The sequence below is a fragment of the Grampus griseus genome (genome assembly GCF_964374135.1).
Source record: "Grampus griseus genome assembly, chromosome: 12".
NCBI classification, from domain to species: domain Eukaryota; kingdom Metazoa; phylum Chordata; class Mammalia; order Artiodactyla; family Delphinidae; genus Grampus; species Grampus griseus.
Genome location: NC_139006.1, coordinates 51,390,227 through 51,415,933, shown reverse-complemented (window position 1 = coordinate 51,415,933; position 25,707 = coordinate 51,390,227). Strand labels below are relative to the sequence as shown.

Below are 25,707 nucleotides of genomic sequence, written 5' to 3'. Positions count from 1 at the left end.
ACACTCATATTCCTCGGCACTAAATAGCTGTGACAAGTCACCCCATGACACAGGGAGGGTGGTGGTCACAGTTTCGTGGCCCTGCTTCCCATGGACGGGCAAGAGCCGGGCTGTATACAAAGCCCAGGCTTCAAGCAGGCCTCTCTCAGGAAGCGTCGTGCAGCCCAGAGAGCTCGACGCAGGAAGGCGGTAGAAGTGGGTCGCTCTCTGACCCCATCACGGACATTGTCACCCTTGGGGGGCCCATATGCTGGAAACCCCTCCCTATCCCTTCCAGCCACCCCTAAGGCACACTGAGAGCCTCGATAAGCAGTTTGAAAACTCTAGGCTGGATGATGGCTACAGCTTTCCTGTTCCATCCTTACCTGTGACCTAAGAACGCACATTTGTTTTTACAAGAAATGACCATCTCTTTTCAAAATACCTTCTAATGCATTACAATCAACTACCCTTTCTCCCCTCTCTCAAGAAAGAAAACCATCCGGATATCCAACCTACGACCTCCTGAGCTGGTGCAGCTGATGAAGTCTGCACCTGAACCCCAGTCCTCAGGGCAGCCTGCCACATGTATCGGAAAACTAAATACTTCCAGTCACTGTCAGAAGTTGACGCATCACAGACCATCAAAGGTTACGCAGAGATGGAAAATCATGCATAGCTAAAGGATCTGTTTGAGGCCCATAGTTAATGCTAACTGCACCAGGAGCCCAGGAGCCAGACTCACCTGTCACTGTTCACTGCTCCGGACAAAAGAAGTTCAACAGGACAGAGCCCCATTAACTCCACGGGGGGCCTGGAAAACAGTGGAAAAGTACAGGCCCTGGGGGGTGGCACATCCAAATGCCACTGCATAGCCGGGATGCACGAGGACTTGGCAGTATTTACATGCAGAGCTTCTGCACTGGGGCGCAGCACCCAGGAGCCACTCATGCCTGGCAGGTGGCTCCAGCTGTTAACACACCCCATGCAGAGAGACTGGGAGGGGAGGGGAGGGCAGGACCAAACCACAGACGGAAAGGGATGAGCCTGCTCCTCTCCTTAAGGCCGCAACCCCATCTGTTTCTACATTTGCCCCAAATGGGAGCAGAAGCCAGGATCAAAGTGTGTGCAGTATTCCCTGAAATGTTCACTCCGATACCTGCCGACGCATCTCAGAGCCTGAGGAAGGCGGAACTCATAGCATGGTTTACGTTTTTATTCTTTTTAATTCCTTGGCTCTTTCTGTATTAAATACATTTTCCTGTGATCCCTAGACAATTGTTATAAAAGACTGAAGTTTAACAAATATTGCCAGCACCTGTCCAAATGAAAAACAAATCTCTCTTAATAAACTTTTACTTATAAGTTTTCCCCTAAAAGAATTATGATAGATACATTATCACTATAGAGATATAATAAAGCAAAACAAAAGATCTACAGTGAAACCCTGAGGATTCTTCCCCCTTCTCATTCTCCCCACTCCACCCCAAGATACCTCCCTAACAATTTCTGTTCTCAAATCCCAGTGATCCTTGACAGCAGGCTCTTCCTAGGGTCAAGGCTGATAAGGCTGGATGTAAACTAGCACCTTGGGTGGGCTCCATGCCTGAAGCAAGGACAGAAGACTGTGGCAGAAACTCTGCAGGGTGGAAGGTTCTGGAACAGTCACTTCAAGGCTTATACTGGGGAATCAATAAGAAACTGAAGTGACCTCCAGCTAAACCCAGCAGCTTGAACACATGCAGTCTGGTTTCAGAAATATTCCTGACACACCTGTGATGCTGTCATTTCCTCTCCAGTTTTCTTTGTTCTTGTGGATTTAGGCCTTTGTTCCACAAAACGTGGATCTCACATTAGAGGGTTTGAAGATCAAACAGAGATAAACGGGCATGTGCTCTGACTCTGCAGACTAGAGGAAGCCGAAGCCTAAGTGGGGCAGTAAGAAGTGGGTCAGTTCACAAATGTTCTTACTACAAAAATTTTAAAAATTAATCTGTAAACATTAAGATGCAGGAATAGCCACCTCTGGTTTTCTTTTGACTTTTCAAATTCTTTGGGCTCCTCTTCTTGACTCACACTGACAACCAACAACAAACGGTAAATGATTCCAAGCCTGACAGGCCTGCTGTGCAGGTGGACTCTTCCTTAATTCTTCAAGGAAAACTACTGTTAGACGCTGCAGCTCTGAAAGGGGACACAGCACTAAGAAGGCTCATGAGATGCCTTTACGGTTAAAGTCTTAATGTTCTCAGCATTTGTGGCACAAGAAATGCCAGCAGGCCTCTCCTGATTCTCATAAGTCCTGACGACACTGAAGCTGCAATGACAGTTCACAAGGTGGCCCGTCACTCAACGGGGCAAGTGGGATCCACGCTCCCAGCCTGGCTCAAAGGAACTCGCAGGCAAGGGAGGCTGCTGACTGGGGAGGGGCTGAGGACACACTTTCAGGGGCAAACCTGGGAGAACAAATCAAGGGCAGGAAAGTAAGGATCTGGGAGAGCAGGTGGTTTGAGACTGAAAGGGAGCAGACACCAAGGCCAGAGGCGGGCCGCGCAACTGTGGTGGCCTGAGAATGCAAATTTCAGTCTGTCCCAGGCTCATTCATTCTGTACACGTGACATCTCTGACAAACAGGTCCCACATGAGGATGGGACAGAACAGTTAGCGGTAACTGTGCACACTCTGGCTCTCCTCCCGCCCCCTGGACACCCACTCCCACAGAAAATCTGCACTTTGCCTTGAGGAGGACTCGGCACCTGCCGGGTGGCTTTCAGATTATTGGTGTGCAGCCTCCAGGACATGGGGGGGAAAGGAGGGAGGCAGAAGTCTAAGGAATGACCACACTGGCTAAAGTGATCTACTTTCTGCAGTACCAACAGGTGGAAGGGAAAGATGGAGATACCATGGTTGCCAGTGGGGAGGAAGGACAAGATTTTTGGCTTTTCCATCCAAGCAGTTTTGAGTTCTGATGAATATGGAGAGGAGAGAAAAGGGGACTTATAATCACTTTGAAGAAAGTCATGAACCAATTTTAGCGCTGCTGAAATGACTTTCAGCTGCCAGATCCTCTCTTTACCATGGTCCCACTCCAAGACAAGACCTGCTGAGTGCTGGCTTCCTGAGGGGACACACAGCACTGGTTCACCAGCTCTGTGATCTGTGGCCTTGGCTGCATATTTGAACATTATGCATAAACTAGTTTCCTGTTTCCTGTACCCATCACATTTCAGTTCATGATAACCACTACAGGACCAAGAGATATGCATTAGATTAATTTGGGAAGTCATAACAAGGTTATCCGTACTTTGTTTTTCAAGTGATTTGGGTATTTTTCCCCCTCTGGGAATTATGAAAGAAATGAAAGTGGTTTGCTAAGAAAATTCATAATGTAAATGTGGGTATGTTTAGCTTGTAAAAAGGAACTAAATGGAAAGACTATTGCAGTAGGAGCAAGTAAATGAATGAAAGTGATGTTATTCTTCTGTTAAGACCCCAGAGACTGGAGCCAGGTGCAGCTTTTCTGGGGTCACTGCCCACTAAGTAGTTATTTCACGTGCCCAAGGTTAATTAAATTTTTAAAAAAAAAAAATGTGTATTTTCTAAATATTCTCTACAACAGTGAATTTTCTTTTAAAAAAAAAAAAAAAAGAATTATTGGGCTTCCCTGGTGGCGCAGTGGTTGAGAGTCCGCCTGCCGATGCAGGGGACACAGGTTCATGCCCCAGTCTGGGAGGATCCCACATGCCGCAAAGCGGCTGGGCCCGTGAACCATGGCCACTGAGCCTGCACGTCCGGAGCCTGTGCTCCGCAACGGGAGAGGCCACAACAGTGAGAGGCCCGCGTACCGCAAAAAAAAAAAAAAAAAAAAAGAATTATGAATGATATTAGTCCAAACCCTCCCCTATTTTAACCACTTCACCTCAAAAACACCATACATGATCTTAGCTGAGACCCGTGAAGTCCTCAGTCTTCTCAATCCCTCCAGGAAGCCCCACTGGTTGCCTTCCCTCTCACATTAATTCACTCCTAGATTTATCACTGGCTGCTCACCAAATGTAGATTTTTTTTTCCTTATCAAACTATAATAAAAACTGACTCCAAAAATTCCCCCAAACCAGAATATGGTCATTTTCATCATGATTATCACCATACAAAATCTTTAGTGTTTATTTACCTACCCTGGGCACCTATTCAATAATGAATCAATAATTAAATTGGACTTAGAAAGCAATTTTTCCCTAATTTGTTCTTTAAGCTACATGTATCAAGAAAAAGTTACTGAACAAACTATTATGTATATTAGAACACAAGGAAAGAAATGTCATTTTAAAATTCCAAGAATTCTAGCCAAGCATAAAATGTTAAAAGTTTTTTTAGGTTTCACATTTTGTTGCTATTTTCGAATGCATTTAATTATCTCCTATAGTAAAATTCTGTGGAACAAGCTGGGGAGGAAGGGAGTAAAAAAGTGAGAAAAACAGTTAACACAGTAACGGAAGTTCTGGGGTTGAACAGACTTGGGTTCCAATCCTACTTTCTGGCTCTGAGACAGTAGGCAGGTGCCTTAAGCTCTCAGAGTCTCCTCCCAATAACATCAGCCATAACCTGTAACATCAGGATAACAAGGGCATATGCAGTATAAATGTAAAGTGAACATGTAAACAAAATAAAGAATTAAATAGTACTAAAAAGTATTCAAGCTATATACTTAATATTTTGTGCCTTCCCTGTATGCTTTATCTTAATAAACACAATAAATATTTAAAATATATATACGTACCATTTCCTTTCAATTATCTAGCAGTCAAGCCCAGTGACAGAACTGCCTTTAAACACAGGAAATGTGGGCAGTTTCCAAGTGATTTGAGGGTCAGCATGTCCCTGCAATGCAACCTGAAATTCTACCATTAGGGATTAATTGCTTTGATTAAAACACTGTACTCTTCAAGAATATTTTAAATGCAAATACCCCCATGAGGCCTCAGAGGAAGGGAGTTCTTCCCATCACTCCCAGAAAAGAGAGCACTGAGAAATGCTTGTCCTGAAAGGGCAAGCTGGCGTGGGAAAGTCAGGAGAGAAGAGGGAACCCTGGGTTGAGTACAGGAGAACAGACAAAGACTGCATGTTTGGTCACAGAGAGTGCAAGCAGGTAAGTGGGAATAAGACCCCAGAGGGGTCAGGAGCACAGCAAGGAAAGGCACCCAAATTTCCCAACTGCAAGACCAGCTATGGGTGGCCCCCAGGGACAGCCAGAGGTCACTCTGTCATGTACCCCATCCTGAGTCATCCCACACTCTGCCTGGAGTATGACTGGGCCTAGCATGAGCGGGGGGAGGGACAGTGATTTAGGCCCTATCCCCGGCCTGGGCCTGGGTGGGCAGAAGGCTGTCTAAGAAAACACTCCCTTGGGTAGGGAGAGGCAGGGAAGCCAGGTCAGCCTGGCCCCAATGAGCCACGTGGGAAAAGGTAAGGTTCACCACCTTCAGGCCTCCACACGAGCCAGCCCAGGCAGACGCATGTTCACAAGGAAAGAGATGCTGGCGGGGCTCGCCAGGGCTCTGCAGAATATGGCTTGATTACGATAAAAATGGGTCTTCGTTATTAGAGTGTATGTGTGGCTCTGAAACAAATTAAAAATTCAGTCCAAAGTTCTAATCAAATTATTGTTACATACCTGTTGTTTTGCACTATATGAGATGGCTCCTACCCCATCTTTTATGCACCAACACAGGAAATCAGGAGGGGACCCTGTCTACTTTCTTCAACATTTGAGCAATTTCAGAGAAATTCTTTTTGTCACATATATTTCACACTTGCTCTTTTAATTCAAAATAATAATAATAATTATTATTATTATTTTATCATTATTTCTTATTATTTTAAGAAGCCTGGAGTGAAATGAAAACATTCTTCACGGCACCACCTAACACAGCCACTATCCTCCTTTTGCTGTATTTCCTTTCAGTTTTTACACATTTCTCTCTTCTTTATTATTTTTGAAAAAGAAATACATTCACATCGTATAAAAGTCAAAAGGCACAAAACCTCTCCCCTCTCCTGTCCCCCCGGCTGCCTGATTCCCCTCCTCAAAGGCAGCCAGAGGAGCAAGTTTCTTGTTCAGATATGCATTTAATGTGTTCCTAAATCAAGTCTGAAACTTGCTTTTATCTACCTTAACAACCCTGTTCCAGGTTGCTATGCAAAAAATGATGTTAATAACTGCGTGATTTTCCATGGTCGATAATGTTCTTACACTTAACCTGTTGTAACTAAACATAAAGGTTGCTCTCAGGTTTTCATTATAAATAATGCTGCAGTAGCCATCAGGGGACACTGGCTGGCTTTTGCCATATTGTGGACTTTTTCCTGAGGCTGGAGCTGTCCATCCCCCTCTCCATCTCCACCAATCATTTTGATAGTCGCACTGAAGGTAAAGAGAAGCACGTGGTCCACACCACATGAAGCTCTGGAGTCCATAGTCCACACCAGCCCTGCCACCCTACTGGCTCATGTGGAAAAAACTAAACCTATCAAATTGGGTGGCGTCACGCTGACAACGCCCGGACACTGCATCACACACGACGGCCAAATCAAACACCGTGTCCCCAGACCGCCAAGCACAAAGGCATGTGTATGACAGCATCTTGAGAGATCCTCTGGACTGCTCCAACATGTGCTCATACCCCGGGATCCGCAGTGACACGGGTTAATCCACGGAGTTAACATGCCCCATCCTGAGCGTCATTCTTACCCAAAGGTTTGGGAGATGAAGTATTATTACATTTATATTAATCCTGATCCTTGGAAAGGGGAAGGCACAGTCTAAATGAGTTTCTAAAATAAAGCTCAGATAACAAGAAAAGATCTCAACAGCATTTTCCCAGAGGCAGGCAGTTTAGGCGCTGCTCCCAGGCCACCCTGAACTTGTGGTCTGAGGAGTGCTGCCCTAAGTGTAAACCACTTACTCTGACCTCCAGGTCCTTAAGACACTGAGGGCTTTGATAGAAATTCACCTCAAATCCAAAAGCGAAGGAGCTGCCATGGGTGCTGTGTGCAAGGCCTTTTAAGTGATCAGGCAGGAACAGGGCAAGGACCCAGGGACTTTCTGCCACGCTCTCCATCTCCCCAGCAAGGGAAGGACCAGGCAGGCTTTCTTCACGCCTCCACCCCGGTAAGCCGTTCTCTTGCCCATTTGGATAAGCTTTTATTGAGGAAGCTTAAGGCCAGGTATGCAGTAGATTAACAGAGGAATAAAACAGTTCACCTTTCAATAATTACTCTTGTGGAGGGAGACAGATACATTAACAACTATCAAGCACCAGTTTACACCAAGGGCGGGGGAGCAACAGGAATGTGAATCGAGTTTGTGTATGAACTGGCCACGGCACACAGGCAGCTTTCCTTTAGGACCGACCTTGGACAGGATGTGAATTCATAACCTCCCCAACCGGGGCGCCTCCCTCAATTCTCTCTACTTACTTGCAGATCTCTACTGACTTACAAAGCCTTTCCGTTCAAAAGGGTTCAATCTGGGACGTGTGGATTAAAGTGAGGCGAAACTTGCCAATGAGGAATTATCCCCTGACCTCCCGGGGGGAGCGGTCTCCAATGCTGATGAGACAGCGTGCTGGAAAAAGGAAGATGCCCACAGAGGCTGATGCTGCTGAGTAGGAGAAATCAATACGTAGGTTTAAAACTGTTAAAAGACAGCCTGACTCTGTTGCTGGCTTCTAGTGTTGCTGGTGATTCCAGGCTGTTGCTAATAATGACCCATCATTCTGAAAATCCCCAGGGCCCTTCTGCACTGCATGAAGACTAGGTCCCCAGAATTCTGGATCCCCAAGTGCCAGTCTTGGGTGACAACATCACATTTTTTTTAAATTAATTTATTTCTTATTTATTTATTTTTGGCTGCATTGGGTCTTCGTTGCTGCGCGTGGGCTTTCTCTAGTTGCGGCGAGCAGGGGCTACTCTTCGTTGCAGTGCGTGGGTCTCTCACCGCGGTGGCCTCTCTCTCTGCGGAGCACAAGCTCTAGGCACACGGGTCTCAGCAGTTGTGGCATGCGGGCTCAGCAGTTGTGGCTCACAGGCTCTAGAGCGCAGGCTCAGTAGTTGTGGTGCACGGGCTTTGTTGCTCTGCAGCATGTGGGATCTTCCCGGACCAGGGATCGAACCCGTGTCCCCCACATTGGCAGGCGGACCCCCAGCCACTGCACCACCAGGGAAGTCCAACATCACATTTTGAAGTCTGGTTTTCAAACACTTTGCTTACCCCACATGGATCAGTCCTGGATTTACAGCAGAATTAACTGTTGACGATTCTTCAGCAATTCTAAACCCTTTAAAATATCTGTTGTCCTAGCAATGTGTTCCAGTCCTTGAAGCCTCACCCAGTACGGGAGCCAGGGCATCAGTTCATCAGCAGAAGCCTGGAGGAAGGCTTCACTGCTTTGAATGCAACAAAAAGCACCGGAGAACCCTGGAAGAGGGTCGAGAACTCTTCATTAATTGACTTAGAAAAAATGTGTGACTTCATTTTCAACCTGACTTGTATTAAGATCCAGGAGACTACAATCATGATTGCTGTGGCTAACCGGATCAAACCTCAGTGGTACTGTCTGGAAACGCCCATTATTCCTGGAACCCACCAGCAGGGCATCCTCAACCAGAAAGAGGAAACCCGAGATGAGGCAGAGGCCCAAACCTTCATAATCACACCCTTAGCCAGGCTGTCAAATACTGAAGTAAAACAAAGCTTATTTTTATAGAGATTTTAAACACAGTCCCACCGTCAGTCAGTGAAATGATTTAGAATCCCTCTTCTTACTGCAAATAAATTGGACAGGATTGGGAAGTGGAGAGCGGAAGTAACGTTCACTGTGTGACACTCCATTGATGATTTATTTACTCTTCAGACCAACCATATCAACCCTACCAGATGCCATGAAATGCACTTTCCATTCATTAGTATTTATTATTCTAATTTTCCAGGGAAGTTAAATAAAATGCCTACTTAGGAGTCATACCACTAAAACTCAAGGCAGGATTCAGATCCAACAGTCCTTAACCCACCTCCCACCCCCACCCCATGCTCTTTCCCTAAAATAGAGGTTATTTCATTCACCACCATAAACAGCAGCCCATATGTCCCCCAGGTAGCCTGGAAAAGCATGGGTTATCTAAATCCCAAGCTGGCCTCTACTCTCTTTCCACTGTACTGTCTTGTTGCCCTAGAAGACAGGATGAGGGAACAGGGCAATGGGTCAAGCTCCCTACCCTCCAAGGGAAACACTTGTGCCTATCTCTACAATGGGTAAATGCCATCTCAGCTGCCACCTTTGACAAATACAGTTTGTTAAGCCTGTTCTATTCAAATTATCCTACCACAATCTTTCGAGGGGAATTTGGCAACATCCCAGCTGTAGAGGTACTTTATCTTTTTGTTTTTTTAATTGTTTATTTATTATTTATGGCTGCATTGGGTCTTCACTGCTGCTAATGAGCTTTCTCTTGTTGCAGCAAGCGGGGGCTACTCTTTTGTTGCGGTACATGGGCTTCTCATTGCAGTGGCTTCTCTGGTTGTGGAGCAGGAGCTCTAGGTGCGCGGGCTTCAGTAGTTGTGGCGCACAGGCTTAGTTGCTCCGTGCCATGTGGGATCTTCCCAGACCAGGGATCGAACCCTTGTCCCCTACACTGGCAGGCGGATTCTTAACCACTGCATCACCAGGTAAGTCCCAAGGCACTTGACCTTTTGACTTATCTTTTATTTCTAGGGATTTACCCTGACAATACACCTCCCACAACGTGAAAATACACATGCATGAGGCAGCATTGTTCATAACTGCAACACACTGAAAACAAGCCAAATGCCTACACATCAGAGCATTGTTGAATAAACTATGGTACATCCACACAATGGAATACAACCCAGCTGCAAAAAAGAATTGAGGAAGATCTCTATGAACTGATATGAAGTGACTTGCAGGACATTCTGTTAAGCAAAAACCGCAAAGTGCAAAAGAGTATCTATAGCATACTACCTTTCATGTAAGAAAGAGAAGATAAAATATTCATGTACTTTCTCATTTGTGCAACGAGAAATACAGTACGAGAAACAATAAACTAAGGAGATCGGTTATCTACAGGGGGTGGGTGGGAACAAGGTGGAAAGAAGAGGGAAATGGGAAATTGAGAGGAGGTTAAGGAGGAAGTAACACTTCTCTGAGCAAGACTTTTTGAATTGTTCTGATTTTTAAAATCTTGCTTATGTTTCTGACATATTCAAAAATAAAAAACTAAAATCAACCAGGATATGACAGGAACCCAAAATGGAGTATAAAAAGAAACAAATGAATCTAACTGTACTACAAATAAATAATATAACAACACTGAAGGGGGTGGGGAAAGAAAGGGAGTAACTTTGGAAAATAGTTACTTTCTTGACTAGATACTAGAGTATAAATCTTTAGCTTTACAGTAAGTTTTTTCCACAGCCGCATGGGTTAACAATTTGGAAACTACTGTACTTTATCCTGTATTCATTCTAAGGTTGAGTAAATAAGTAAACATATTGTGACTAAAAGGAGCCAGGTGTCTCTCTGGTGCAGAAAAGAGTTACAAATAATAAAAGGGGGGAAGACTAAAATAAGCCCCGTGCAGGTAGTTTCGAATCAGTCATATCAGTAGAAATTCAAAGATTTTTGATAGACAGATACACAGATACATAGTCAGATAGAGGGAAGTGTGTGTGTATATATACTTTTTCTACCTCTGTGCTCTGAGAAGGTATAAAGCTCATGACACCCCAGTGTGAATGAGTACGTCTAGCCTCTAAGATCTTGGTTTCTAAGCACCATTCTCCGCTAAAGGAAACAGAGCTCCTTAGAGAAATGACTGCTTCCAGGACTGGGCAGGGAAAGTACAAAACGAGCATAAACATCTTTTGATACCATAAATGAAAAAGTCCAAAAAAATATGATGTGGGACTATCTAAAGAACACAGCAATCAACTCGAAAGGTCTCCTAATGGTCAAATCTGGAACAATTTGAGCAACAAAATAAATGATGATAGTAATGGAATAAAACAAATATCCCTGAGTCCATACTGATATTAACAAGTAAATGAATAAATAAATACAGAAGGGAAGCTGTTTCTTACAGTAGAATTCCAATGCACAAATGCATATGGGATGACAGAAATAGAAAATTACCATTTGGCAAACATCATAGTAATGATCATCACAGGCAAGAATTATCAAGGGATTTCAAAGTATGATGAGAAGCAGGATATTTATGTAATCTCAAAGCACTTCCTGACAAGATGTTTACTAATTGCAAAGGGGGAAACAGTAACTTTTTAGTGGAGAAAGCTTACAGACAGCACCCTACCCAAGTGACCAAAGTTACCATCAGTAGCAATGAAACCTATCAGTATCACGCACCTCCTCACATGATTAACTGAGACAGACACAACCTTTCTGTGGTATTTTTTCAAAAATGCATAACTTAAACTCAGTCATGAGGAATCATCAAACAAACCCATTTTGAGGGACAGTCTACAAAATAACTGGCCAGTGCTCTTCATTCGTGTCAACGTTGTGAAAGAAAGAGACTGAGGAATGGCCACAAACCAGAAGATACCAAGGAGACGTGACAACTAAAATGAAATGTGTGATCCTGAATTGGATGCCAAATTAGATGCTGGAATTGTAAAAAGGGCAACAATGGGACAAATGACACAATTTGAACAGGGCATCTTAGAAGAGTTAATAGTATCGTAGCAATATTAATTTCCTGGTTTTTATGTCTGTACTATGGTTTGTCAGACGATAGTATCTGGGGAAGCTGGGCGAAGCACAGACACAAAGTCTGTGTAGCTATGTATTATTTTTGTAATTTGGGGAGTGGGGAGGAGGTCTGCAATTATTTCAGATAAAAAGTTAAAATATAAAAGTAAATGTAAAACACAAAAATTTCCATCAAATTCTCGTTTCTTGGGAAGTTGCCTTTTTCCTATGCAACCACATAAGGTGAGACAAGGAAACAGACTGAATGAAATATAAGCAGATTCGTGTACGAAGTCCACGTGCCAATGTAAGAAAGTCACGTGACAAAAAAAAAAACCCCAGTAGAGGAAATCCATGTATAAAGAGCTGAGGAATAGAATTCACTACTTTTGAGCTATATGTGGAAATATATTTGTGTGTATGATAAACACATGTGATAAACATGTCACGAATACACCTTCAAAGAAAAGAAAAGAAAAATAAACTGTTGGCCTCCGCAGACTACTTTCTGCTTGAAAAATGCCCCATACTCAGAGGACTGTTTGAACCACAATCATGCAAACATATTACATGAAACAGCACAAAGAGGAAGGGAGCTGGGGGTGGCGGGGAGGGAATGGGATCAGGGAGGGGACGTTTCAAGAACACACGAGACGTCCAGTGTCTGGAAGTTTCTGAGTATTCCAGTTGCTGGCAACAACATTTCTAAATTGTGAAAAATAATGACATTAACACACCATGACTCACAGAGGAAACACTCTGTAATCAGTAATTTATTATTCTATTCCTCAGCTTTACTCACTGACTTTCACGAACTGAAGTGAAAAATCCTCACTTAGCGGAATCTGACTTGGCCTTTCTCATGGGAGGGGAGGGGACACTTTATTTCCCAACATGCAATGTGTCGCTGTTAGTTAATCAAGGTCCCTTCTAGAGCTACCACACAAATTCAGTGAGTCCACAACTCTATGAGTAGGTACATTTTGTTCCACAGGCAGGCACTGCATCTAAAATGTGTTGGAGAGAGGCCGCTTGACTTTGCTGTCTATAACTAAGGCACATAAAGTCAACTGCACAGCCCAGCTGTTAGAGCGATCCTCCCCCTGTAATGTATGGTTCTCCAATGTAACATCTCTACAATGACCTTAGAAATCAAAATAAAAGAGCCACCACCAAACTCAAAGCCTAGAAGGATACTGCCAGCCAGGGTTCCACCCACTACATCAGCTGTCAGACATCCAGCCTGCAGCATAGCTGTCAGACACGTGTTGAAGCCTTCTGGATCCCAATTCAGGCCTCCCTGTCTCCAGGTGGACTTTCTTTAGACCCCAGCCTCAGTCTGGTCCTCTTCCTCTATGTCTCCAAAGAACCCTGTGCTTCCACACTTGCTAGCACTTCAAACAATGAAGTATAATTGGCCATTTTCCTTCTCTCTCTCCCAGCGGGATTTGACCCTGAAGGCAGGGTCCACGCACACCCTTCGGTACATCCCCAGCATCTGACACAATGCTTGGCCCATACAGGCACCTGACGCATGCTGGCAGGCAGGTGGCACCTGTGTAAGGCACGCCTGTTGTGCATGCAGTCCAGCCACACAGCACGTGGTTATTCATGTAACTTACTTCACGGACCCCTGCATGCCAGCAGTGTTCTAGCCGGTGAGAACACTGGGATGACAGAGATGGAGGAGGGGCCAGCCTCTGGAATTGAGAATCTAGTGGAGGAGACTGACTTTAAACACACAGCCATGCAAATAATTATGTAATTACAATTGGGAGAAACACAGTAAAAAAGCAAAAGTATAGCAGGGCTATAAGATCATGTAACTAGATAACCTGACCACATGAGGTATGAATTTTAAAAGGTTACCCAAGGCAACAATGGAGGTTGGGGAGGTTGGGGGCAGGGGAGAGGGGAATAAACTCAGCAGACAGTCACAACTCCACTATTTAGAATTCGAGGAAAAAACCTGGAGATGAGCCAACTGCCAGCCTCAAGGGAATGGCTACACATGGCCTTACCCAGGCAACCGGAGGGAATGTAACTACTGAGCCATTTAAAAATGACAAGTATGTGAACTATGTTGATATGCGGGAAGATATTAATAGAGTTTATTATGGATTGGATTTTCTTCAACCATAAAGGTGCTTAGGTTCATTAACAAAAATTTTGGAACTCAGCCTCAGCCAATCCTGTCAAGATAATCTCTACACTCTGGGGGCTGGCAGCACTGGTGGCCCTCAAGGTCTTGGGGCAGAATAGAAGCGCCAGGAGGGCTGGGGAGGTCCTCCAGTGGAGCCGTCATTTTCCAGATGCAGACTCAGAGTCAGCTGGTCAGAGCACCCACCTGGGAGAGTGCTTCACTCCCCTTCCATCCCACGTGCGGTGCTTTCAAGGGGCTCCTCAAATAAGGAAGGGAGGCTGGAGATCAGGCGAGTAACCACATCCTGCATCGGGAAGAAAAGGCTTTCTCCCAGGCGGATGTGGAAAGGCTTCCTGAAATACCCTGGAGCCTGCTCTTACTACAGAAAATGACAGCTGGCCAGTCCTCACAGCAAGTGGCTAGCTGAACCTGAATGGCCCCTACATGTTTTTAAAGGTAAGGGGTTCAATCCTTAGCTAGTGAAAGCATAGAGCCTGGACGACCAGCATCAGCATCACCCGGGAGCTTGTGTTTTTGTTTTGTTTTTAAATTTTATTTATTTATTTATTTATTTATTTATTTATTTATTCATGGCTGTGTTGGATCTTTGTTGATGCTCACGGGCTTTCTCTACTTGTGGCGAGCAGGGGCTTCTCACTGCAGTGGCTTCTCTTGTTGTGGAGCACGGGCTCTAGGCGTGCAGGCTTCAGTAGTTGTGGCATGCGGGCTCAGTAGTTGTGGCGTGCGGGCTTAGTTGCTCTGCGGCATGTGGGACCTTCCCGGACCAGGGATCGAACCCGTGTCCCCTGCATTGGCAGGCAGATTCTTAACACTGAGCCACCAGGGAAGTCCCACCCGGGAGCTTGTTAGAAACACAGAACCTTGGTCCCACCCAGACCTACTGAAACATCATCTGCACTTTTTCTCTATTTTTTATTTATTTATTATTTTATTGGCTTACAGTTGCTTTACAATATTGTGTTAGTTTATACTGTATGGCAAAGTGAATCAGCTATACGCATACATATATCCCCTCTTTTTTGGATTTCCTTCTCATTTAGGTCACCACAGAGCACTGAGTAGAGTTCCCTGTGCTATACAGTAGGTTCTCAGTAGTTATCTACTTTATACATAGTATCAATAGTGTATATATGTCAATTCCAATCTCCCAATTCATCCCACCGCCCCCCTTGGTATCCATATGCTTGTTCTCTACATCTGTGTCTCTATTTGTGCTTTATAAATAAGATCGTCTATACCAATTTTTTCAGATTCCACATATATGCGTTAATATACGATATTTGTTTTCTCTTTCTGACTTACTTCACTCTGTATGACAGTCTCTAGATCCATCCATGTCTCTACAAATGACCCAATTTTGTTCCTTTTTATGGCTCAGTAATATTCCATTGTATATATGTACCACATCTTCTTTATCCATTCGTCTGTCAATGGGCATTTAGGTTGCTTCCATGTCCTGGCTATAGCAAATAGTGCTGCAATAAACACTGGGGTGCATTCTGGGTATATGCCTGGTGGTGGGATTGCTGGGCCATATGGTAGTTCTATTTTTAGTTTTTTTGGGGTTTTTTTTGCGGTACGTGGGCCTCTCACTGCTATGGCCGCTCCCGTTGCGGAGCACAGGCTCCGGACGCGCAGGCTCAACAGCCATGGCTCACAGGGCCAGCCACTCTGAGGCATGTGGGATCCTCCCGGATCGGGGCACGAACCCGTGTCCCCTGCATTGGCAGGCGGACTCTCAACCACTGTGCCACCAGGGAAGCCCTATTTTTAGTTTTTTGAGGAACCTCCATACTGTTCTCCACAGTGGCTGTATCAATTTACATTCCCACCAACAGTGCAAGAGGGTTCCCTTTTCTCCACACCCTCTCCAGCATTTATTGTTTGTAGATTTTTTGATGATGGCCATTTTTACTGGTGTGAGGTGATACCTCATTGTAGTTTTGATTTGCATTTCTGTAATAATTAGTGATGTTGAGCAGCTTTTCATGTGTTTCTTGGCCATCTGTATGTCTTCTTTGGAGAAATGTCTATTTAGGTCTTCTGCCCGTTTTTGGATTGGGTTGTTTGTTTTTTTGATATTGAGCTGCATGATCTGTTTGTATATTTTGGAGATGAATCCTTTGTCTGTTGCTTCATTTGCAAATATTTTCTCTCATTCTGAGGGTTGTCTTTTCATCTTGTTTATGGTTTCCTTTGCTGTGCAAAAGCTTTTAAGTTTCATCAGGTCCCATTTGTTTATTTCTGTTTTTATTCTCATTACTTTAGGAAGTGGGTCAAAAAAGATCTTGCTGCAATTTATGTCAAAGAGTGTTCTGCCCATGTTTTCCTCTAAGAGTTTTATAAGTGTCTGGCCTTACATTTAGGGCTTTAATCCATTTTGAGTTTATTTTTGAGTATGGTGTTAGGGAGTGTTCTAATTTCATTCTTTTACATGTAGCTGTAAAAGAATGAAATTAGGACAGTTTTCAATAAGTGGTGCAGTTTTCGCAGCACCACTTACTGAAGAGGGTGTCTTTGCTCCATTGTATAATCTGGCCTCCTTTGTCATAGATTAGGTGACCATGGGTGCATGGGTTTATCTCTGGGCTCTCTATCCTGTTCCATTGATCTGTATTTCTGTTTTTGTGCCAGTAGCATACTGTCTTGATTACTGTAGTTTTGTAGTAGAGTCTGAAGTCAGGGAGACTGATTCCTCCAGCTCCATTTTTGTCTCTCAAATTGCTTTTGCTATTCAAGGTCTTTTGTGTTTCCATACACATTGTAAAATTTTTTGTTCTAGTTCTGTGAAAACTTCCATGGGTAATTTGATAGGGATTGCACTGAATCTGTAGATTGCTTTGGGTAGTATAGTCATTTTCACAATGTTGATTCTTCCAATCCAAGAACATGGTATATCTCTCCTTCTGTTTGTGTCATCTTTGATTTCTTTCAACAGTATCTGATAGTTTTCTGCCTATGGGTCTTCTGCCTCCTTAGGTAGATTTATTCCTAGGTATTTTATTCTTTTTGTTGCAATAGTAAATGGAATTGTTTCCTTAATGTCTCTTTCTGATCTTTCGTTGTTAGTGTATAGGAATGCAAGAGATTTCTGTGTATTAATTTTATATCCTGCGACTTTACTAAAGATCCCCAGAATAGTCACATGCACGTTAAGGTCTGAGAAGCACTGATTCAGTCCTAGAGTACAGGAGGATTCATTTACTCATTCCTCAAACATTCACTGACTTCTCTGCTAAATCCTGGGCAGATCCAAAGATCTGACTAGGCACCCACAAGGTCCAGCAGGAGAGAGAGCCAGGTGAGTGGGTGATGCAGCTGCCCTTCTGCAGCCCCAGGGAGAGGAAATCCATGGCTGAACCACTTAAGATCTTTTGAGAAAGAAGCCAGAGAGTCCAAGGTTGGAGATGGATCAATAAAAATCTTTAGAAAACTTATACATTAAATACAATGAAAGAGCACCCTTGATAAAAAACCATCAAGGGCCTTTTACACAACTTCCATCAGTAAGGTGCTGTACTGTTGCTTTACACTTTGCATCCTCTGCTGGCTAGAAACTTTCGCATTCTCTCTTGCCCACAGTTTCTGTGAGATGCTAGTAGATTAACTTTGTTGTGTTACAGATACTGATCCTGAACAGCCTGCATCAGCACTGACTGTGTTCAGCATGACTTGGAGTTCAAGGTGAACAGAGTCGTCCAAGGTGAGCCCAGACACGCTCAGGCCAGGCTGCAAAGGCTCCGGGCCTCACCCCGAGCCCACAGAGAGGTCAGATCAGGATCAGAACTGGGTTTCTAAGAGAAAACTCAGATCCCCGAGTCGGGGAGAAGCTGGAGGAGAGAGCCTGGAGGCAAGAATGCGGAGTGGATGAGAGTGAGGGCCTGAGCCAAGGCAGGGACAGGACGGAGTTCAGAGAGTGAGGCTGGAAGGTTTCAGGCAGTGGATGCCAGGCAAGGTCTCTAAGCCCAGGTGAGTGGGCAGCGGGAGGGAACTGGCCGGGCCTCAGGGATGGGGGTGAATGGTGAATACGCTGAGTCTGAGGGGCTGCGTGACATCCCATGAACTGACAGAGGTGCAGGTCGGAGGGGAGGAGCTGGGGTTTGTGCAGAAAGGCTACTGAAGCCACAGCTGGAGGAGAGCGGACAGAGTGAGACCAGAGGAAAGGGCCAAAGGGAGGTGTCATACCAGGAGCTAGAAAAGGACTCGGAGATGCTGCCAGAAAAAGGGAGAAAGCAGGGCAGCCTGTTGTCAGCGGAGCCAGTGAGAGAGGACAATTTAAAAATCACAGATGGCAGATAGCCTCCAGTGCTTGGGAGAAGGAGAGGACCAAAGATAAAAGGTCCTTGCAAATGCAAGGACCAAATCACTGGTGACCGGGAAACACATCCCCTGGCTGATGGCAACAGTGTGGAAATGCAGACAGAGGGCTGGGAGGCTGGCGTGTCCTCAGAGCTGAGGCGACAGCTGTTGCTGACAACACCTGCCATGCTGGTCTGCTTGATAAACCTAAGATAAATAATATTTCCCGATAACGCCTTCTACTGTCAAATTTTCTTTGTGGAGCTACTTAAGGTCTTCACCAAGGGTCCCCACAGCCCTGTGGTGGAAACTGCTTGTAACAGGCCCTCCAAGCCGCCTCTGCAGAGGTGGGAGGCGGAGGGCAGCCCAGGGGAGATGCCACCGAAAATAAATGCTCCCAAGGAGAAACCAAACATTAACTTCAGTGCTTCTCAAACTACCCAGGTTGAAGGAGTAGTTTTTCAGGTTGCAATTTCCAATCCATTGTTGACCAATGCCTTGGTAAATTACAACAAAAATGAACGACTAGTAAAGGACATAAAACAGGACATACAAATACAAGCCAAATACTTTATCATTACACTCAATACACAAAATTCTCTCTTAATATAATCTAAAAAACGTAACTCAGAAAAAGAGAAGAGTTACACAATATAGCATATAAAAGAAAGCATACAGGCAATTAATATAGAAAGTTACAATCACTCTCACAACTTTGTTGTAGTGCAAACAAAAAGTTGCAAGTTAAATTGATTTGCCACACTAAAACCTAATACACACACTGAATAAAAGCTATGTGTTATCTGTATTCAAAGTCTTTAAATGGGAAAAACTACTCTAGTTTTTGCTTGTTAACTTATCTATTCTAGGACAGATCTACCAAGCTACTCTCAGGGAATAATGTATAGCTAAGTTGTTTCTCTATTTTGTTTTAATAACACTCATCATAGAAACCAGTCTTGCAGAGGTATGTTGATGGAAATGGGGGAAGAGATTTTAGCATACTTTTGACAAGCTCAGAACATTAATTTTTAACTTTTGTCCAAAATGAAAGCAAATGATGCTGTATTTTCAAAATGCATCTTCAGTCCTTCAGTAGTTGCCAATTCCCCAACCTATCCTGTGCAGTTACTGTTAAAATTAAATTATCTTTCGATGAAATAAGTAGAAATGAGATCCATAAATTTCCCAAGCTTGGCTTCTTCTTGATAGAAAATAAAATTCAAAATGCTCTATAAAATCACAAAGTATTCAGTAATAATGTTTTCTAGGCGTTCAATGTGAAGATCATTACCCCCTTCACTGACAGCTGTAGCTAAATCATGGAACGTAACATAGTAATCTGCAAACTCCGTTCTTCCAAACTTCTAACTTTTGTTTTTGTCCTTTGATTTTATCTGCCATTTAAAAATATGTTGCATTCCTTTGTTGCAACAAGTTTTAATACCTAAGAGGTCAAACAACTAAGCAAGTCTGGCTAACTCATATCTTTAAAGAATTGAGAACAAGCTGGTTTCCTGTCTTCAAGAAATACGACAGCTTATTTTACAGTTCATTTTCCATAGACAACCACGATACCTCAGGATGCAATAACAGTTTGTAATAATTAGCATCCGTATTATCCCATATAAGGGAGGATAATCTTTAATGCCTTTGCCTTTATATAATTTACAATTTTTACATCATCACTAAGCACACTGTTGAGTTCAGATGACATCTTTCTGAACCACAACTTCTTTAATGAAGGAAGGAGTGGAGTGGTTTACACTGATGCAAGCTCCTTAATATTCTAATATTAATATTCTTAATATTCTAGAATATTCTCCCGTGCTGTCAGAACACACTCCCTTAAGCCAAACTCAAATTTCAAACTAAACTTGTTGACAGTGTAATTTTTCATAGTTTTATATAGTAGTTCAGAGTTAGCTGTGTTTATCAGCAATGAAGCTAAAAAGAATTCTTCCTATATCAACATCATATTCAAATTACACATTTACTAGAAGTGCCAATTAGTAAATCTGTGCATTCTTGAAACTATAATGAAAAATTCTCTACTACTTGTTCTGTGCCTTGGCTTTCTATATCAATAGCCAGTTTCTGAATACATCATTAGAAAGGGGTACATGAGCCATCTTCTTGGCCATAGATTTACTGAACATTTCCACATCAGCATTTTTGATGCAGTCCTTCACCACTGTCTGGATAAATGTATATTGTCTTTTTATTCCTAGTAAATCAAATTGTTATTTAATAAGAAGGCGACAGAATACTCATGTTGATATATGAAACAGTGAACACTTGCATCTGTCAGCTCTTTTTTGTTGTTGTTGTTGTTGTTTTTCTTTTGCGGTATGCAGGCCTCTCACTGTTGTGGCCTCTCCCGTTGCGGAGCACAGGCTTGGACGCGCAGGCTCAGCGGCCATGGTTCACGGGCCCAGCCGCTCCGCGGCATGTGGGATCTTCCCGGATCGGGGCACGAACCCGTGTCCCCTGCATCGGCAGGCGGACTCTCAACCACTGCACCACCAGGGAAGCCCCTGTCAGCTCTTCTAATTGAATACTTTCTTTCAAAGAATTCTTTTTGTTTTTCACTGTATTTCTTTAGTTTATCTGTAAATGCTTTTTAAGAATTGATGGTCTTATCTCTTCATCAGCCAGTACTTCCTCAGAAAATAGCACACTGTGTTTAGCAGTTTATTTGGCTACTTGTGGTTGCAAAACTGAACTGAATGTATGAAGGTTCATACAGTTAACTTAAACTAATATCAAATCTTTTGCTTTGAAGTGACTTCCATTGTCACCTTTTAGTTTACTACTACCATGCATTGAGAAAAGGAGTCTTTTCTTGACAAAAAGAAAAAATATCCAGTGACATTTGCTTTGCCTGTATTAAATTAAGGTTAAGAATAATTAATATACATTTACTGACAAATAACATTTAGCTAATAATATTAAGCTATAAAGAAACTGAACACGTGAAGAACTCATAACTCAAAAAAGACAAACAATCCAATAAAAAAGAATGGGCAAAGGCTTTGGACAGATACTTCACAAAGAAGATATTTGGATGGCCAATAAGCACATAAAATGATGTTCAACACAATTTGTCATCAGAGAAAAACAAATCAAATCCCAAATGAGATACAATGACAAGCCTATTAGAATGGCTAATACTTAAAAGACTGGAATACCAAGTGTTGGCAAGGATATGGAGTCACTGGAACTCTCATGCACTGCTGGTATTAATGTAAAATAGCATAATCATTTTGGAAAAAACTCTGTCAGTTTTCCATTAAGTTAAACGTACACTTACCATATTACTCATCAATTCCACTTCTAGATATTTACACAAGAAAAATGAAAAATATATAAAGCTTGTACATGTATGTTTCCAGCAGCTCTATTCATAATGACCAATATTGGAAACAACCCAAGTGTCAATCAATATTTGACATTGATAAATAGATAAACTGTGGTACGTCCATACAATGGATTAGTCATCAGCAATAAAATCTAATATACTATCAATAACACACAACAACATGAATGGATCTTAAAATCATTATGGTGAATAAAAGAAGCCAGACAAAAAAAGTACATAATGAATAAGTAAGTCCATTTCTGTGAAGCTCTAGAAAAGACAAACTCAATCCATAGTGACAAAAAGCACATCAGTGATTACCAGTGGCTTTAAGGTAAAGGGTGAAAAGGGGACAAAGCATAGAATGACTGAGAAGGGGCATAAGAAAGCTTTTTAGGAACATAGCCATGTTCTATACCTTGATGGTGCTAGTGGTCATTACATGGATGTATACATTTGTCAAAACTTATCAAATTGTCACTTAAATGGGTGCATTTTTCTGAAATGTAAGGTATAACTCAATAAAGTTGATTAAAAACAAAATCACACCTTACAACATAGTTCTAAAACACATAACTGACACACCACCTATGCCATATGTAACTTACCGCGTGAGTCCAACAACACCCAACGTGTTCTATACTCCGGTCAACACGGTTTGTCTACTGATCACTTGCGTGGATACTCTAACAATGTTAAATTATTATAAATGTTTCTAAATGCTTACTCTTAGGTCCTGTATTTAACTCACCGTGAACTGATAACAAACAAACAGTTCACAAACGAGCCGTAAGCTATAGATGACACTTTGAGTGGCCTTGTGCTAAATCACATGCCTAGAATATTCTAGATTCAGTAAAATTCCAACCTACTTTAAGGCTGAGCAAATTTCCTAACCTCTTCATTTATGCTAAAAGTAGTACTGAAGCTCATTCCCATACAGGGAGTTTGGTGAAATTCATAATAAAGTACTAATGACTGAACTTGAGGAGGAAAGGAATGTAAGGAAAAACTGTTACTAATCCTGTGCAATTCTTTGAGCCTTAAGTGAATAAATGTTTAGAGGAGTGTAATGGACAGAATTCTGAGATGGCGCCAAGATTCCCTTTCCTGGTACACAAAGTCTGTATAATCCCCTTCCCTTGAATGTGGGTGAGACCAGTGAATATGATAGGCTATCACTGCCATGATTAGATACACTATATGACAAAGATGGCAGAATTTTGCAGATATTATTAAAGTCCCATATCAGTTTGAGTTCATCAAAGGGGAGACTTCCTAGGGAGGCCTGACCTAATCAGGCGAGCCTTTTAATAAAGGGTCTAGAGGTAAGAGGTAAGTAGCTGCAGAGGAGCTTTTCTGTTGACCTTGAATTAGCAACTGCCATGCTGAAGAGAGGACCACGTGAAAGGGAAGGGCAGGCAGCCTGTAGAAGCTGAGGACCTCAGTCCTACAGCCTCAAGGACTTAAATCCTGACAACAACCAGTGAGCTTAGAAGAAGAACCTAAGACTCAGATAAGAACACAGCCCCGCTGACACTTTTATTTCAGCCTAGTGAGACCCTGAGCAGAGGACCCATGTAAGCAAAGCTGGGATCTATGTAAACTGTGGAAAAATAAGTTGTTGATTTAAGTGTTAAAAATAAGTCGTTAAAAATAAGTGTTGTGTTAAGGCCTAAGTCTGTGATGATTTACTGTGCAATGATAGAAAACTAATAAAGGCAGAATCCAAAAATAGAGTTTATTTGTAAATACAGCCAACTTTTGACAAGGTTCCACCCCAATGACATGCAAGTATATGGAGATATTGTTCTGAAAGGAAAGCAGATGTGACCTGGAAAAATTTTTCTCAATAGATAGAAGAGCCCCTTTGGAGGGAGGCTACATGGAAACAGGGTGAGAGGAGTCTCTGGAACAGACCAGATGTGGTTTCAAATTCAGCCTCTACTCCTTATTGACCCTATGACCTGTGGGAAATAATGTAATTTTTCTACACCTCATTTTTAGCATCTGAAAGACAGAAAAGTTAAACACCTACTAAATCAGTTAAGTTTCTGTGACTGCAAGCAAGAAAGTAACTGGCTTAAAAAAGAAAGAAAGAAAGAAAAATGCATTAATAGTATAAGAGCAGCTCTCAGAATCCAAAGAAAAGCTAATGGATGGGCCTTGGGAAGGGCTGGAAGCAGAACAGCCCTGGGGATGTGGGTAACAAATTATAAACAGTCTTTTCAGGGGCCGCTGCTGTTGCACTGAATCAGCTCCATCCTTGCGTCGCTCCCCTCAAGATCAGGATTCCAAGGAGGGAGATGCCCAGCGGGGACCCAGAGCCAGGGAAGTCTGGTGTAACTTGATTCACAGGCAAGCCTCCACCAGGACCACCCCACAACAGCACGCCCTGGGGGGAGGGTGGTCCCCCAAAGGAGAAGCAAGTGCTGCTACCAGAGAAGGTGGGAAAAGAACTTGACAGGTGGAAACAGCAGACAGCCCCCACACCTCCTCATGGAATGGAATGCATGAAAACAAGACTTTACACATGGCAAGTGCTCAAAATAGCAGCAATGACTAGTCTCACCCAATTTGTCAATGTCTCATAAAATATATTTGGAAACACAATCCAACTACACATTAAAGCTATAAGCTGCTAGACAATACTTGCATTAGCTTCTATAATTTGCAGGTTATCTTTTGGGCCCTGGTTTCTGTGTTCTTCCAAAATTCCCAATATATATTCTAAATGAAATATGCAGCGCTGTACAATTTCAGTAGATTTATTTCATCCATCTTCCAATACACAAGTTTTTCTTCAATTTTATTAATCCAGTGATTAACTTGTCCACTGAGTATTTAAATTAATTTCTTTGGTTTTGATTTAAGTCTGCCTTTTCTTTTTTCATAACATCTTTTTATTCTTATGCTTTAAATACGTTCTTTCATGTTTCCAATAGTTTGAAACATACTTATTTAATATTCTCCATCCAGCAGTCTCTTATATAACTTTATAGCAGTCTAACTCCACTGCTGGCCATGTGTACTAAGCTTCGGGTGTGGTAGATGGTTCCCTCAGGGGGTCTTTAATTTCGGATTGTGAGCCCATCTTCAGAAACACTTGATATGTGGGAATTCTGTGCAGCCTGAGTATAGTGTGTCCCTCAAGAAAAGCATCACCACCTTGGGACCCCTCTTATGCTAATTAATCAGAGTGAGGATTCTTACACAAGTAATAGCATTCAAACCCCAAACCCAAGTAAGAGTACACCTGAGATTATAAATCCCACCACACCCAGCCCCAAGCCAGAGGGGGTAAACTTCCTGCTAATCTCCCCAGTCTGGTGGGCGTATTTTCTGTGGTCTATTCTTTCACCAAGAATATGGTCCTGAGAAGCCTGGCTTTAAACAGAAATCCCCACCCTCCTCGGACCTAAGGTCTCATCATCTACCTCCGCAGCCCCCTAAGTGCCCTGTGGTCACCAAGACTGGCCCACTTTCCCAAGGATGCTCTAGCATCAGCTCACACAGTTCTCACTCATGAAAAGGTTTTTGGACACTGGATTTCCTATGATTTCTTGGCATCTCTGTCATGCATTTAAAACATCGATGTTTTACAGCCAGCAGTACCAAGTGCTCTATAAGAGCAGGGTTTTCAAGATATTTCATCTACCATACTTCCAGGAACAGAAGTCCCAGGGTATACAGTCACTAAGTATGAGATATCCTAAACCAAGTATTTTTTTCCCTTACACTAGCTATGCAAGAAAAATAAATTCCCTTTAGTCTAGCCTCTCACCCATAAAAGATGTGACCTACTAGCTGCTGGAACAAGTCAAATGAACACACTTTTAAAAGATGCTGAAAATGCAGATAATTAGAAGAAGAAACAACACCAATCTCGCTACTATTAGACATCTATAGTTTGTTTACAGTATTTATTATTAGAATTCATTCTTATAAATAAAGCTCTATGTCTATGTTTTGTATTTCATAAGACTTCCTAAGGACTGATTCCTAGAAATTAAATTACTGGGACAAAGAGAATAAATCTGTAAAGGTCTTTCCTAATAATAACAAAAGTAATAGCTAAATACATGTTGCTTAATTGCTTTCCTAAAGGACTGTACTTC

At 42.7% G+C, this 25,707-nt stretch overlaps 1 protein-coding gene across 7 annotated transcripts in view; it reads right to left on the bottom strand.

Annotated features, from left to right (window-relative positions):
- FHOD3 (formin homology 2 domain containing 3) overlaps positions 1-25,707 on the bottom strand; it is a 494,140-nt gene that overhangs the window by 333,043 nt on the left and 135,390 nt on the right. Inside the window, exon 2 of one of the 7 annotated variants that reach the window (XM_082667780.1) lies at positions 725-793. The exons of the other annotated variants lie outside the window; for them this stretch is intronic. The gene's annotated coding sequence lies outside the window, so the exon portion shown is untranslated. The remainder of the gene's footprint in view (positions 1-724; positions 794-25,707) is intronic. 7 annotated transcript variants of the gene reach the window in all.